The sequence below is a fragment of the Oxyura jamaicensis genome, chromosome 20, assembly GCF_011077185.1.
Source record: "Oxyura jamaicensis isolate SHBP4307 breed ruddy duck chromosome 20, BPBGC_Ojam_1.0, whole genome shotgun sequence".
Classification (NCBI taxonomy): Eukaryota; Metazoa; Chordata; class Aves; order Anseriformes; family Anatidae; genus Oxyura; species Oxyura jamaicensis.
The window spans coordinates 9357644-9373641 of NC_048912.1; the positions used below are offsets into that span (position 1 = coordinate 9357644).

At 37.2% G+C, this 15998-nt stretch overlaps 1 long non-coding RNA gene across 1 annotated transcript; it reads right to left on the minus strand.

The window, feature by feature from the left end:
- Positions 1–350: 350 nt before the first annotated feature.
- On the minus strand, positions 351–1003 carry LOC118176940. Its single transcript, XR_004755593.1, has 3 exons — positions 872–1003; positions 798–802; positions 351–363 (listed from the first exon to the last, which is right to left on the minus strand). It is a non-coding gene; the product is annotated as an uncharacterized LOC118176940 (long non-coding RNA).
- Between the last annotated feature and the right edge of the window lie 14995 nt (positions 1004–15998).

Below are 15998 nucleotides of genomic sequence, written 5' to 3' on the forward strand. Positions count from 1 at the left end.
TAATCCCCATACCAGAAACTTTCTCAAAATTATAGTGCTTTCCATAATGATGCAAGGCTGCACGTGAGATCACACAAGTCAATAAACGCTATTACTTATGATGACAATCACTATATTTCACAAGTCTGGGGACTCTGAGGATGCCTTCTTGCTGCCAAACCAGTGCATCCGAGTGCACCTGCCTTGCACTGCTCTCCCCAGCCTTGTGTCCCCTGAGGTGGGTGTACAGGTGCTGCTGCATCTCCCACTGCTGCCATGGCACAGGAGCTGACAGCACCCCTGTTGCTAATTGCTGAGAGGCTGTCTACGAGTCAGAAGTCTCTCATGGCTAAAAAGATAATTACTAACTTGGAAAAGAATACACTTGCTTCCATCTACTTCAGGATGGAAGTAGATCTTCAAATACCCTCAGAGAATGTACGACAACAATGACAGAATGCCAAAAATGACATCATTGCAGTATTTGGAGAAAATAGGATGGTTTGGGCTTTATGAACATTGCTTTAAAGAGCGGAGCCTTGTAGAGCCATGATCAAGTCCAAGACCCACATCGTGCACAGCCAGTCCTGTATGTGACACAAAAAAAGCCATCAAGAAACTCATAGCTATGTCTCTCAACAGTGACAGAATGCCAAATATACTAGACTCATACAATGGTTTGGATCGGAAGAGACCTTAAAGATCATCAAATTCCAACCACCACCCCCCCACCCCACCCCCGGCAGGGATGGGCCCAGGCCACCTACAGCTTCTGTGCCAACACTGGGCCTAGGCTGCAGCCATAATGGGCTAGGCACAGAAGCTGAAAGAAAACTAAGCTGGGGTTTATTTCAAGAAGAGGAGAACAGCTGAGAGAGAGAGAGACGAAAACAAGTTAAGGACGCTGCTGAAAAAAAAAGGCCAATGAACAAAAAAATCAAAGTGCCTGAACAAACAAAGACAAATGTAAACCAGCCTCAGCCTGTCACCTCTAATGGCACTTCCACAGTAAAATGTCATCACTTAGTACAAGTTTTGGAGGAAATACTATGGTTTTGGCTTTACATTTTGCTTTTGCATTTTGTTTTATTGAGAAAAAATAGCTTCTGTTTGTATCATAAAATGGCCGAGCAATGAGATATGATGATTCCAATGACTCCAATGAATACTCAGCCTGAGGAGTTTAGCTGCTGAAATAATGTAAATAGTGAACATCAATAAATAATGTGTTTCATATTCCCACCAGTATATTAATTATATAATTAGTTTAAGTGTGCAGACCTGGAATAATACTAAAAGCTATTTAAATGGGACTTCTGGTTTAAACCCTTTAAAAAAAAAAATAAATTGTTCTTGTATTTATTCTTTATCATAATATACATGTTGATCATGTAAGATTCATAGCAGTTCTCTTGGCCAATGACTATTGTGCTGCAGTATCACAGTCAGTTTATTATGAAGAAAGAGACATTAAAATTGATGAATTACATTATCCAAGGGCTTCTTTTGGCAAATATTTACTGTAAAGCTCCAAACTTTCTGTAGCGCCTGTTTATCAACCTGTTTTCAAGATCTAGCCCTACACTGCATTGATTCTATTCTAAATCAAAATCTCATTCTGTAGTGCATAATCACAGCTAATTATGTGAATTTGTTTAAAGAATTATAAGGCATAAATTTAGTCAGGCACACTATGCTACTGCTTGCTGTTTAAATTCTTTACATGTCATGTTTTTAGTTTATTTACTGTTTTAAACTTGTTAGTGTTGAAAAAACTGATGGTATTTTTCTCCACTGAATAAACTTTTTTTAGTTTGTTTTTGTGTGTGTGTGTGTTTTTTTTTGTCTGAAACAAATGAAAAATTCAAACAAGTTTTGCAAAAAAAAAATTTCAAAGCACATTTGGGAACATTTATCATACCATTCTTTCATTTCGTCATGTTTAAAATACTTTCATAAGCTTTTGATTGTTTGTATTAAATCTCTCTTAAAAAGCATAACGATTTATAGGAAATTTTATGCTGTATTTTGGTGGTTTTGGTGTAGCAGTCTAGCATGTCTTTTAACGTATTTCAATATGTATAGTGGTTCCTTAAGAAAAAAAAAAAAATAAAAAAAAATTAAATGCTTGTCTCTAATCCCTATAAATCAGTCCAGATATGTATGCTGGTACTTTTTTTTTTTTTTTTTTTTTTTTTTAACTAAGAGCTGGTTAAACTAAAGCTGTTCCTAATTCTTAATTATTCTTGTTTCATATTATTGTTTTGTAACAAAACGGCTATGCTTCTAATGCACAGAAATTCTACAAATTATGAAATTCTGCTCTTTCTCTTAAAGAGTTAAAATCTTCAGGAAAATAGTTACCAAATCAACTAATGAGTATGTTGTATCACTGCATCATCACTCCAAGAATCATCTTTTCTATTATTATTTATTAGGAATATCCATTCTTTCTTACAAAGGCATGTGTATGTGCTTGTACATGGCTTTATTAAGTAAAGTTTTTGCTAAACTGCACTTAGCTTTTTATTATAGGCATTTTCATATTATTCATGGTTGCCTATGAATTCTTGCTGCTAAAGCATAGAACTTGCTGTACAAAAGGAAAAGGTTATTAAATGCTTATCCTTCCACAAACTGAGCAGGATAGACAAATCAAACAAACAAGAAAAAAAAAGGGAAGAAAAAAAAAAAAAAAAAGGAAGAAGAAAAAAAGGAAAACAACAAAAAAAATACTAATCAGTTTTAGTCAGAGACAGTGTTGCTTCTGCAAAACACTTAAGTCTGTGCCTACCTTTAAGTATTTGACTGGTGCTGGTGAACTAACAAGAAGAACCTGATATACAGTTAAGGATGTGAGGATGTGCTTTGCTGAATCAAGGCATTAACTTTCCAGGGAAGAGATTTTCTGTCTCATCTTCAGGAGAGTCACCTAAAAGAATTAATATATATATATATATATAATATAATATAATATATATATAATATATATATATATATTTCAAAGCTAATGCTCACTTTTGCTTTTAAACAGAACCAAGAAATAATTAAAAAAAAAATGTTTCCCTGCTAGATCAGATTTGACCATTATGTACTCTATGTGATATGGAGTAATAACAAAACTAAAGGATAAAACTTTAAAAAGTTTCTCACAGATGAATATCTTGTGTCTGCTCTAAATTACCTTTCTTAAGCTTTAAAATTTCTCACCCCTTGAAAAGGAAGTTCAACAGGAGCTGAATAGCATTGCAACTTGAGCATTGAAAACGCCAAGGTACTGTTTTCTGTGTACTCTGTTTAGGGGGAAAAAAAAAAAAAAGGGGGGGGGGGAAAGGTTTAGGAGATAAAACTTTTTCTTCTGAAGTGTATTGATTTTTTCAGCACAAACTATCTATGACAGAAAATATTTTAAAGAACTTTGAGTTATATATATGAAAAACGTAAGAGGAATTCCATGAAGAAGCCTAGGCAGGGACTTGTAATTACACCAAAAAAGGTCACTGGCAACAATGGTGGGCCTCATTCCAATTAGGTTTTGTTTGTGCTTCTGCTGAATGAATAATTAACACTCTGAATTTGTAGATCTACTTAGCATTAAGTCTATGATACACACTTACAAAAGGACTGAAAATCCATGCTAACAAAATGGTTATTACACCCTTGACTTTTGTGTAGTGTAAATAAAAGCTGCAATCTCAGTGGAGTTAAGGGTTTAATCCCAGTTAATTTGAGGTTTCTGATTTTTTGTTTTTCTTGGGGGGGGGGGAGGTCTCTTTTTGTTGCATAACCTTAAAATCACTGTTCTCCCAGCCATCTTCACCTTTCTTGGTGTGTTGCAGTAAAACTAGTTGGCAACTACCTTGCAGCATGAGAAAGGTACTGCAGATGATACCATCGTGTCAAACAACTTAAATTTAAGCCTGTTCCTCGGTTGTTCTTTGAGCTTCATTGTCACTTTCTGTTCACCAAGGGTACTTTTTTGTTCTTCCTTTGGGGTTTGTTTGGGGAAAAATTCATGAGACACCATGCAACCTCTCTTTATCTTTTTGATAATTGTACAACTTATTCTAGTTTGTTTAAAACAACTTTTTTTGGTTGGTTGGTTTTTTTGTTTGTTTGTTTGTTTTTTAGCTTTCAATATGAAAAATAAGTTTTCCTTTTTCCCATCAAGGATACAAAAAATAATTTAAAGAATCTTCATAAACATCTCTGTTAGTGAATTGGCAGAGTGGAAATGTTTGGTAGAAAAAACTTCAATTTTCTGAAAGACTGCAATATGCAAAGAAAGAAACTACTTTACATCCCCGTTTCATTTCTAGAGAAGATTCAGACAGACATGAGGTGTTTGTCTCAATTTTTAGCTATGAACTTTTGTAAGTGAAATAAGTCTAACAATCACTGAATCTATAGGTGCTTATGTGTAAGTAAGCCACTCTGATGGCCACTGAAGATCTTTGATGAGGAGAAGGTCACTGCAGAGCATTACTGTAAATGTTCCACTCCTGTGGGGGGAAAAAAGAAAAACGAAAAAAAAAGAAAAAAACACCTAAGGGAGATACAAAACCTTTCTTTTTCTTATTTGCCCTACTGGAACTGAGCATGAACTGCAGCATCAGATTTTAATCAGCCAAGGGAGGGAGGAGACTTTAAGGCATAGCACCAGAGACGTCTTATAAAAATGATCCATAAGGGGAATAGAATGAATATAACTCGCTTTTACATGAGAAATCATCTCTGTTGTTTGGGGGGAAGGTGGGGAACAACAAAAACAAACAAACAAAAAAAAACAAACACAACCCACACCTGCATAAACAAAGCTTCTCAATAAGATATTTATTCTTTTAGCAATGTGCTGAGATGCTCACACAGAAAAATCAAGGGCTCAATATTTGCAAGCTCAAATATATGTCTGTTTACTCAAAGAGACATATTTTATATATAAACAGACATATTTGTATATATAAAATAAAATATCTGGGAGAGAAATGCATACTTTATTAGTAGTTGATCTGCCTGTTTTGTCAGTGAAGTAAAGAAAGCACAGTTAAAGTAATTGATTAGTAATTTATTACAGATATATATATATTGTATAACTACTAGCACAAATATGCACAAAAATATGCACAAATAGAGAAAAGAATATGCACAAAAGCATTATGTATTTATATTTACATGTAAAGGGGAGGGATAATTTGCTTTTGCAACAATGAGAAGCATGATTTTCCAATGCCAATTTGTAGCCAGGGCTTCCCAGGAAGCACACAGTAGTGCTTGCATTCCCAGTACAAAGGCCCGATTGCAATTACCTGACAAATACTGATGTATTTTGTAAATGGATGCAAACACAGGTAGTGCCAGATGGCATCTGTGGCTTCTGTGCTGGAGGGCCTCCTGGACATCTACTGATGGCTGAACACAAAATCATTCAGCATGGACGGCACCTCTGGTGGTCTCTAGTCCAGCTTCATGCTCCAAAGGAAACACTAACTTCAAGGCAGGGCTACAGGGCCTTTTACAGTTGGGTTATGGTAATCTCCAAGGGAATTCTTAAAAATAAAGGGTATTCTGATGTTAAAATTTGAATTAGTATCATGGATTTGCATGTGTTTGTGTGCATAAATGGGGGATTTTAGAGGGGTGGGTGAAGTAGGGCCAGAGGCGTTCAGTTGTTTAAGTATCTGTCTAAATATCTGTCCACATCGGGGTTTACTTCAGCATACTCCAAGATATATATGAGTTCCTTGTAACCCATAGCTATCCACTCGCCCTTTCCATCCATTCTCCTTATAAAAAATACAAAGGTAAAGGTTCTTTAGTCATCTCCAGAAAAAGTGTATTTTTTTTTCCCCACTCCCAGTACAAAATTAATCTTAAATGAGTTTACCATTTTTGAAATGTAATATCCAAGGAAAAGATAAGCATGTTATACTTCTACCATTATAACTCTGAAATGAAAAAAAGGGTACAAGCAGAAAAAGATGGAAGAAGTCTGTGTAATTCTTACCCATCTTTTCACCAGGACGTTCTGCAGTGCAACAGGTGTAATAGAAACACTTTGCTTTTCCAGATATCCACCCAGTCCTGATAACATTGATCATAAACTTACAAACAGCCAAGAAGCAGAAAATAATATACTTTGTCGTTAGCAGATATTTGTCTGTGTTCTGTGTTCAAGAGGAAGAAAAAAGATTTGCTCCTGGTGTTTTTTTACCTCCATTAGAAAATGCTGTGGGCACAAGTAAGGGGTGAGAGGCAAGAGTAATGGGTAAGCTCTGCAAAGGCAAAATGGGGAGGGGGTGCCACAGGCAAACTTGTTTAAATACACAATTCATCTTTCAGAAAGCTACACCTTTAGTGAGTTCATTTTGTCATTCACAAAGGTGCAGCAGGGAGGCACAAAGGTTAGAGACTTTCTCTACCAAAGAGGTATTTATAAGCTTTTAAGTAAAAAGAGAGAAAAATATTTTATTAGAGGGAGGCTGCCAGGAGGGAAATTGATTCACTGACTCTGTGTGAGAAAGTAAATATGTCCCTTTCACCTTAAATCGGTGCATCAGGCTCTGGAAAGTCCAATTATCTTGACAAAAATGATTTAACAAATAACTGAACAATAGGAGTGGAAGGGAGAAGGCGGAGGGGAGAGGCTCTGGAGGTGGGCAAAGTTACTGCAGGAATTGGGCCTTAGGCAGCAAGTGATGAAAAACTTGGAGGTGGAACAGAAGACGGTCCTGGAGGACTTTGTACTACTGGAGATTTATTTGGCAGCAGAATCCCTGTGTTTCACATTTAATAATAAGATGTATTGTTACAGTTTCTGGCTTAGAAATGAATTCTAAACCATTTCTGAAGTATGGCTGAAGGCATATCTATACATTTTAAAAAAGAAACCACTATTTTTTCTTAAGCTTTATTGAACTTATAGTCTTGCCAAATTGTTCTTAAACTCCCCAACCTGAGACGGTGATTAATGGGCTGAGAACAAAAGAGGCTGTAAGTATTGTCAATACTAAGTGTTTCTTTGCTTTTATTTACAATTCTCTGGCTTAAAAGCTAGCCATGCCATTGTCTTAATCAGACTGGTAATTAAAGTGATATCTGATGATGTCTGCTTAACAAAGTCACCTGGAAGTATTCTGGATGGGCTGAGAACCATAATAGGGCTAGCTCTTGGGGTGACTGGGTTGTGGGGTGGGGCTGTGCTGCCTCAGGTGTGACTGGGGGCAGTAGCTGGTTTGGCCATAACCCTGATGGGGGGGGACTGAGGCCTCTGTTCTGCTGTCTGCATGGCTACATCTCCCGAAGGGTGCAGTGCTCTGCTGCCGCCACCAGAAAATGTGAGTGTGAGGGAGGAAGAGGGCACTAATAGTGTCCCCCCCCCCCCCTTTTTTTTACTTCATTCCTTCTGGAGGTCTGGAGGAAAAGGGATGAGGAAGGTGTTCTAATAGAAGTGGTTTAGAAAATATTAAAAGGAAGTAATAATTATGTTCCTAACCTGTCTGGAACCAAAATATGCAGTAAACCCTCCAGGTGCTTTCCATCTAGCTCTGTAAAGTCGGCCTTTTCTCTTGATAATGTTCCAAAACAAAATTCCTGCTGTGTGTGTTAAACTCCAAGACTTTCTAGTTCATGGTGGGAATATATTGCTTGAGCAGTTAAAATTCATGTGGTTGCTTGCATGGAGTTTCAGTTTGGTTCCCATTTTCAGATATTCCTGACAACAAAGCTGCCGTTTCAGAAATGCATGTGGCTTGTGGGCTGGTGTGTGCAGCCATAGGTGCCTTGTTTCTTTTTGTATTCTGTTGTGTGGTCTGCTAGGAGAAATTAGTAAAATGGGTGAAATAAGCTTTATGAGAACCTGACTCAGAGATTGGGGGAAAAATAACTTGGACAAGTTTTACCAAAAGCCACCTCCTTGATAGAGTTATTTCCCTGCCTGCAAAGGAAGATACATAAAGTAATCCTGATCATAAAAATACTATAATCAGTTTTAAAAACTCAGTTTGGTTTCCTATCACCACTCATTCTGCCAGGAAGCTGCTCCTGAATTTGCTACTCTGAGGATTAGGAGTCAATTTATTCATTGGCCATTTGTAAGCAGCATAATGAGATAGAGATGCTGCAATGACCAAAAGTGTGATGTTTTCCTGAGGCTGTGCAATTGTAAAAGACATCCTGAAGCACAATTCTCTTTGTTTCTAGCATCTCATTTTTTTATATGGCTACAAAGAAGTAAACGCTCTCCTTATCAAAAGATGGTCTCTTTGACTTTCTATTGAAGCTCTTTGGAAAACTTGACTCTTATTATGCAAAATATGTTCTAAAACCTGAAAGTTATTGCTAGAATAAAGGTCTTGCCTTTTTAATTAATTTTTTATGTTAATATAGTTTTCTGGACTTCTACCCAACCTCCATGGACTTCATTATACAATCTAGTTGCATGCCCATTTTATTGCTCCCCAGCCTCCTGTGCAATTCAAATAACTCAGTCATATTTTACCATATATTAGAATAGCAGAGAATTCCTGCTGTGCTTTTTTGTAGTTTTGTGATTGTCAACATATAAGTGCCTGAAAATTAACATTTTGCATTTAGCAACATGGACAATCTGCCTATAGAATATATTACACAATACATGTTTATTCCTCAATATCAGCAGGGCACAAATATTAGAATTTCTAGGCTGAGATCAGTTTCATGCCAGTTTACCCTTCGCTCGCATTTTAAATAAATCTACTTTTTATGCTTTTGCCTTAAATTTTCATTTTAGTGAGCTATAAACCTCTGCCAAAATCTCCCTGAAGGGTAAGCAGTATGTATACCGATTCAGTCAAAACGAAGAGTTGTTCAAAGTCACCAGTGAATCTGGTACACCTTTAACTTCTGGAAAAAGTGAAACACTATAAAACTGGAATATGGTCAATCAAATCTACTTCTGCTATTTTTTGTTTAAAACAACCACAACAAAGAAAACTGAAACCAAAAACTTCTAGCTATGTCTAGAGGGATTTGCTTTTGATATAGAGGTACAAAATCCCTGAGAACAACATGCTCTTCCTAATAACCAAGTAAGAAATGGGGAGCTTCTTGCCGTTAATTTGTTTCTTAGTTTGCACATGCTTAGGCTTACTGATTCTGCTAGATCCAATCTTTGTTTGCTATTTTAAAACTGGGAAACCATGGGTACTATCCACAGTGTGCCACTGCACTGGAGGAGAACTCAGAGAACATGGGTTGGGGTATGCTGCCCCCATCATCCTCTGGATGTGTGCGTCAGAGAGGTAGTGCCCTAAGCAAGAGGTGTTTTGGTGAAATCAATGCCTTGCCTTTGTAAAGATGAAATCCTGTCTCTTTTCAGTGTTAATACTCTATTTATAAAGTGTACTTCTGTGTTATAAGCCTACAGAGGGAACTGTGAGTTAACAGAGCATTTTTCTTGCCTGTATATTTGAACTTATTGTCTACTATCTTATATACTTGGCTTTCTGTTCCTGTTCAGCTTGAATGAATACATGGAAATTTAACACTTTGTACGTGAAAGTTGCTCCTTGGAGAAAAGACCTTGTAGTGCCTCTGGAAGGCTGTTTTTTAGTGTTCTTCTCCAATTACAGTATCTCTATAAACTATTAATGGAAACTAATGGTAACCCTCAAAATTTTGGAATAAAAGAAGCCTGGAGGACTTTGATGCTCAACATAACTTAGTGGAAAAACTGTCAGAAATATGGGCTGTAAATATGGAAAGCTAATTTTGTTCTTGTGGTGACAGATAAAGAATAAAATATTCTTATGTTTTCTTTATATTTTGTTGCCTGTCTGACATGAAACTTGTTTAAAAGGGGGAAAAATTCTGGAGGTATATTTATATTGGCCTAGTCAGAAATACAGGTATACTGTTCTAGTCCCTGTGTGTTTTCATTTTTTTTTTTTTTTGAAAGCCTGACTGCAGATGTTACTTTTCATGTTTCAAAGTACAGTCTATATGCCTTTCAGCATTTCTATGCCTTACTTTAAACTATTCCTTAAACCGACAATTAGTTTTTATTTTTTTTTTCATCCTCTTTCGTAATAGGTCCTTGTGTCTCCCACCAAATTCAATATATATATATATATATATATATATATATTTTTCCTAAAAATGAAGTTGGAAACCCTGCAGTAGCTGTGTTGCAGGTCACATCTGGACTGCCTGATGTATGAGTAATCCCAGGTTTGATGGGGGGAAAAGCCCTGCCCAATGACATGTGATAGGATTTACCTATTTGACTAATCACAGAAGATTCATGAAAGAAATAAAGGGAAAAATCCAATCAAATGTGTTTTATGTTCCCTCAGGTTTATCAAAACATATCTTTGTTTTGAAAGGTTGACTCTTCTTTGCTACTGAAATACTCTCCAGATTCTCTTTGCGAATATCTATGCCTATATTTATAAAATAAAGTATGAGCGTTGTTTCTTTGAATCTGAGAACAAGACAGACTTTTTTCCAGCACGGATTTTGCAGTGCAGTAGGCTTTTACAGAAAGATGACTGGCACTTAATGCGCTGGCTGTGTACAGTCTTTTCCTGTGATATACTTGTGAAGGCGTGCCTTGGAAATGTATTTTATTTTAATTTTTTTGTACAAATGTCTTACAAAAATCCTCATCTTGCACTTTTGCTGGGTGTTTATTTCTAAGCAATGTGGTACTGTGCTGCCATGCCAAAGAGTCTTTACCATGTAAAAGCATAACTGTGCCACTGAACTTGTATTAGCAAAATAAATGTCTCTTCCCTTTATTTTTAGGCATGAGTTTGTGCTTAGAGAGAATGGGGAATAAAATTTCTTAGAATGGAAGATACCTTTCTTCTTATTTCTAGGGAATGTTTGGCCCAAATTTCTGGCTGTTGACCAAAGAGATTCCCTAGTCCCACAGCAAGCCCACAGTCAGCCTGCACCATAGCAGGGAGAGAAGGACAGAGATTAAAAACACAGCCAGGAAAAAGCTTGAAGAAAGTAATTTGCTTTGACCTAAGCAATAAATCTACAGGGCAATAATGACCATCTCTTGACACTTGCCATGACATTGATCAAGTGCACTGTCCCAAGCTTTTTCCCCTCTGAACCTTGAAGGGCTTCCTGGTTGTCTCTGCCACTGTTCAAGGTATGTTGTCAAAGATCAGCCGTAAGCAGATGACTAAGAGGCATCTTCTAACTTAATGTGATTGCTTACCATGGTAATTAGGAATGTCATTCTTATTTCTGTGGAGAACACAAAGTTATGTGATCCTTAAAACAAACGCACAGAAAACTGAAGGCTCAGCTAACCTCAAAGATCTGATCTGAGCAAATAAACAGGAAGGGACACAGAGGGATTCAATTAATGAAACTCCATCCTTAACTCACCTGTTCAGGACTGGGTTTTACAGCAAATATTGATTGCTGTTTGGAGAACTTAAAGCAAGAGAAGAAAAGCCAGAGAGAGCTGACACTTGACCTGCAGAAGTCTTCTGAACTTTTCTTCTCTCTGCATAGCGGAATGAAGTGATGGTTTCCTCTTGTGAGGAAACTAGGTAGGTTTGTTTTTAAACTCACAAAGACATTTTAAGGTAAGAGATCATGGGGAGGGGGGGGGGCGGAAATGAGTCAACATGCTGAAACATCAGGTTGCTAATTCTCACTCCCTCAATGTGTGAGCAAGGTAGTTTTCAAGCTTCCAGGGCACAGCTATTTGTTAACGGGTGAAGTATTCAAAAGCATCAGTCAATTGAATTTCTGAATATTTATAACAAACAAATAAATAAAATTAGCTTTGTAGTTTCAACTTTTACATAACGCCCTCTGGAGCCCTTATTTCTAGAGGTGGCCTTTGAGAGTGTAGGGAAATATGGAAGAGCTGGTTTCTGCCTCTTGACATTACTGTGTAGCTCCAGGTCCATCCCCATTCCCTCCCTGGGGGATGGTGGATTTTTTTTAGCTTCCCCCAGGTTTAGAATATATTTTCTCCTCTTTGTAAGGACTCTATAATCAGTGTTCAGGTTTTCAGTTCAGTCTTGATGGGAAATCAACACTCTGTGCCTAAAGTGAGTCCTTTCTCCTGGAGTTTTTTTCTTCCTTTTTTAATGTCCTTGAATGAGTTTCTTCTGCAAACTGAGCTTTTTTGGCTGGACACCCAGTTGAATCATATAGCAAGGCATGGGAACATTTAACTGCATAAACTCTGTGTAGATTTAGAAGAATTATTTCTCAGTGGTGCTTTTGGTATTCTAGTCCACCTTTAACAGATGCTCAGATAAATAGGGTTACTCTTTTTTTAAAATGTTTGTTGAATGATTTTTCTCCCAGCTCTGACTTGTCCTCTTTCACATCAGTGCTTTGCCAGACCATGTTGTAACCCTGTGCAGATAATGTTTTATCATAAAATACTGACAGACCCTTCATCCTGGCTGTGCTTGTCTCTGCTGCTGCACTCTGAAATGCTGCTGTTATTAAACCTGCAGCAGGAATGCATAATTAGCCTCCAAAACAATCCTGCCTCTGGAATGATACTACCTTCCTGGAAAACATGAAATAGAAAGAACTTGTCCTTCTTTGTATATTGTCTTTCAGAAAAAATGGCATCCGAAATTGTTTTACATACACAGGAGCCACAAGCTTTTGACGTTAGCTCTTCTAATGAAATGCTTGAAAGTAGCACTTTATTGGCATTCTGGTGGAAATCAAATTGAGTCTGAATCAAAGAACATGAGTCTAATGCAATTCTTCCTTTCAGGCATGTCAGCCTGAGGCATCAGGAAGCAAAATTAAAGCTTGTCTGCTGGTCCTCAGTGTGCATGGGTATGCAGACAGGATCTCTCCTCAGATGTATAAAGACCAACTTGCTTGAGAGAGAGGTAGCAAGTGAAAATCTGTGTTGTGAGGACCAGAGATGTCGGTCTGCTCTCATGCTCTGGGCTTCAGAGCCCTTCTTTCATGGTCCCTGTAAGAACCAGCACTGTCGGGCAGGTTCACAAAGTGCAGGGTGGCTGTACTTTCTAGCAGTAATAAGGGGAAAATGGTCAAAAGCCATATGTATTTGTTATTTAAATGTATTATTTAATGCTAGCTTTTGCTTCATGTAGTGAGTTGGCATGATGAAAAAAATCTCCTGAAAGGCTGTGTAGTTTGATTCATAACTAACATCGCCGTGATGTAGGGATGTGTACAGAGGGCGAAGACAATGCAGTATGTCTTTGTTTTGTGATGAAACTAAAATAATGCTGCTGTGAAATGCTGAAAAACTTCCTGAAACTGCTCAAGAGTGGATTTCAAGGAGCTATAATGGGTATATCCTGATAGCCTTCGTTATCATCAATGTAAGACAAATCTGTCCTGAAAAAAAGGCTTTGAAATAAAATAACAACAAACTATCCTTCAGAAGCATGTTAATAGCCAGACAGTGCTCCGTAGGCTTGATTACAAGATGCTTTAAGATGCTCATAAAGTTCAAGCAGTAGCTTGTCAAAGTGAATTTTCCTCCATGGGTATTACAGGTAAAAGCTTATTGTTTCTGTATGGAAATGTTATTTTCTTGATCTTCACTAATGTTTTTTGGGGGAGGATACTTGGTAAACAAACTCTTTACAGAAGAGGAGCTACAGCATGTGGGCTAGGCAGAATGATAATGAATAATTCAGTATGATGGATGAATGAAATGATGGATGGAGAGAGCTGAAATTGTTAGTGATGTTTTACCTGCCGTTGCCCCATACTTAGATGTCTCCAGTGCTAAGTGGGATAGCAAATGTTGGCAAGCTATGTTTCCTTGATCAGGACTCTATAGGCCTAGAATAAAAGCTACATTGGGTTTTTATTTTTCCCTTCACCATGATGTCTAATCTCTTCCCATTCCCTTGCATTTGACACAAACAAGGATGTCTTTCGTTACAGGACACCGGTCTGTGTGCTTGAGCTCTAGCCACTTTTTCAGTCCATAACATGAAACAAAAATGGGTGTACAGCAGTCACAGAAACATCAAATCCAGATTCTCCTTGTATTTTGGGATGGAATCATATGGTGGCTATTCTGCAATATCTATAGAACTTTTAGAAATGTAAATGAAGGGTCTAACTTGCTTAAGTACCAAGAGTGTGGTTCAAATCCTGCTAGGTACATATTTTTGTATTATTAACAGTTGCTGTTTTAGGGTGACCTTATTGTGACAGCATCTTTAAACGCTCTCAAACTGAGAGCAAGAGGAAAAAAGTTACTGATTTTTCACCAACATGGTTTAATGTATTTTGAAAGATACTGGAGGACCTTAGCTAAGATTTCTTTGTATTTGCTAGATTTTTACTGAAATATACCTTTTTTGGTGCATAAGTCAGGGAGAGCATTTATTACAACTAGTAAAGAACTTCCCTAAACTTCAAGCTCAACATATTTTTAAAAAACTTTTTATCATGTAATCTTTTGTACTCTTAGAAGTTTAGCTCTAATCTCCCATGGGTGGAAAAAATACCTATTTAAATCGGTTGATTTCTCAATGTGATCAGATATGACTGTAACTTGAGTACTTGAGAAACAGTCCTCAGTGGACCTTGAGGTAGACCTCAGTTCTCTGTCTGTCAGAAACTTGGGGTTTAACTCAGCTGGCATGGCAGGCTTTGGCTCAGGTTTGTGCTTTCTTGTAGTGATAAAATCCCTCCTTGAGTCCATGATACCACATTATCATGATGTTCAGAGATGTCTAGTAGAATAAAAGGCTTTTTTTTTTTTTTTTCTTTCAATCCTATGTACTTGTCCTATTCTCCACCTATAGGATAATACTTTGTCTAAACGGGGTGACTTACAGGCCGTGGTGAGACATTTTGTTATTTAACGTATCTTTGTGGTACTGACTCAGTGTATGAATTCCATTGTTTACTTCTGATATCGCTCAGTTGTCAATGTTTCCTGTTTGGTCTTCATCAATATGAAATATAGATTTGAGATTTGTTTTTCTTTAGATAGCCTCGAAGCCATTTTATTTTTCTGCTACGTCTGTTGTTATGATTGTTCATTTTCAGTGTATACACTTCAACAATGTAATTAATAAGGAAACAATATATTTTTATTGTCTGAAATATAAAGAACTACAAAGCATTTCCAATTTGATGTTCATTCAGATGAAGGGATAGAGAAGGAGAATATGAGTAGTTAAAAAGAAAGCATTTGAATATTTGCAGCCTGTTCTTCAAAAAGAAGAATCAATAACACTTTCAGGTTTTCTCCACAATAAATCATTTTGAAAGGAGCGTTATTGAGGAAATTGTGATCAGACATAACAGGAAAAAGCAGAAATTCTCTGTGTAAATATCTGTCTTGTGTTATTTATTTCTCTAGCCCTATTTTTCTGTGATTCATGGCTGCTGTTAATAGGATCTCTGAACATTTAATAGAAGATATTTTTATAGTTCTGCTATCCTTCTGCACTGAGTAGTGTCTAATCTGCGTGTGCTCCCAGTGAGACCATAGAATAAAGCTGTATTCACCATAGCACAGCAAAACAAGCCTTTCTTCGTGAACTTACTGGCACCTTGGCTAGGGGAATTATTTTATGATAGCTTTTACTTAAGAATACAGAATAAAGTACCTCTTTTTAATTAAACCAATACAAGATTTAACAACACAATGTAATCTTGGCAGTGTAATTATTGCCAGTGAGAGTGCTAGGTATTAAACAACTAAATATTTTACTTATTGCAAGCATTGTAAGCTCTGCATTTCCAGGAAATGCTGGAGCTCACCCCAGGTGCAGCTGCACCACTGAAGGTCAAGTGACTTGACAGGCTTGGGCAAAGCAGTGATTCCTAAAAACTATTCCCAAAGCTCCTTGGTATGGTTTTGGAGAGAAGCTTTCGTGAAGAGAATTCAGGGTTCAGGCCATCTGAGCATTTGACCTGTAGTCAATAAAAGGCTTCCTGAACTTCTCCAGGATATAGTCTCCAAGCCTGGAATTGCCATATTATGCTACTACCATTGAGTTATGGGGAAAAAGAACAGTTTGCATGATGCCCTTGTT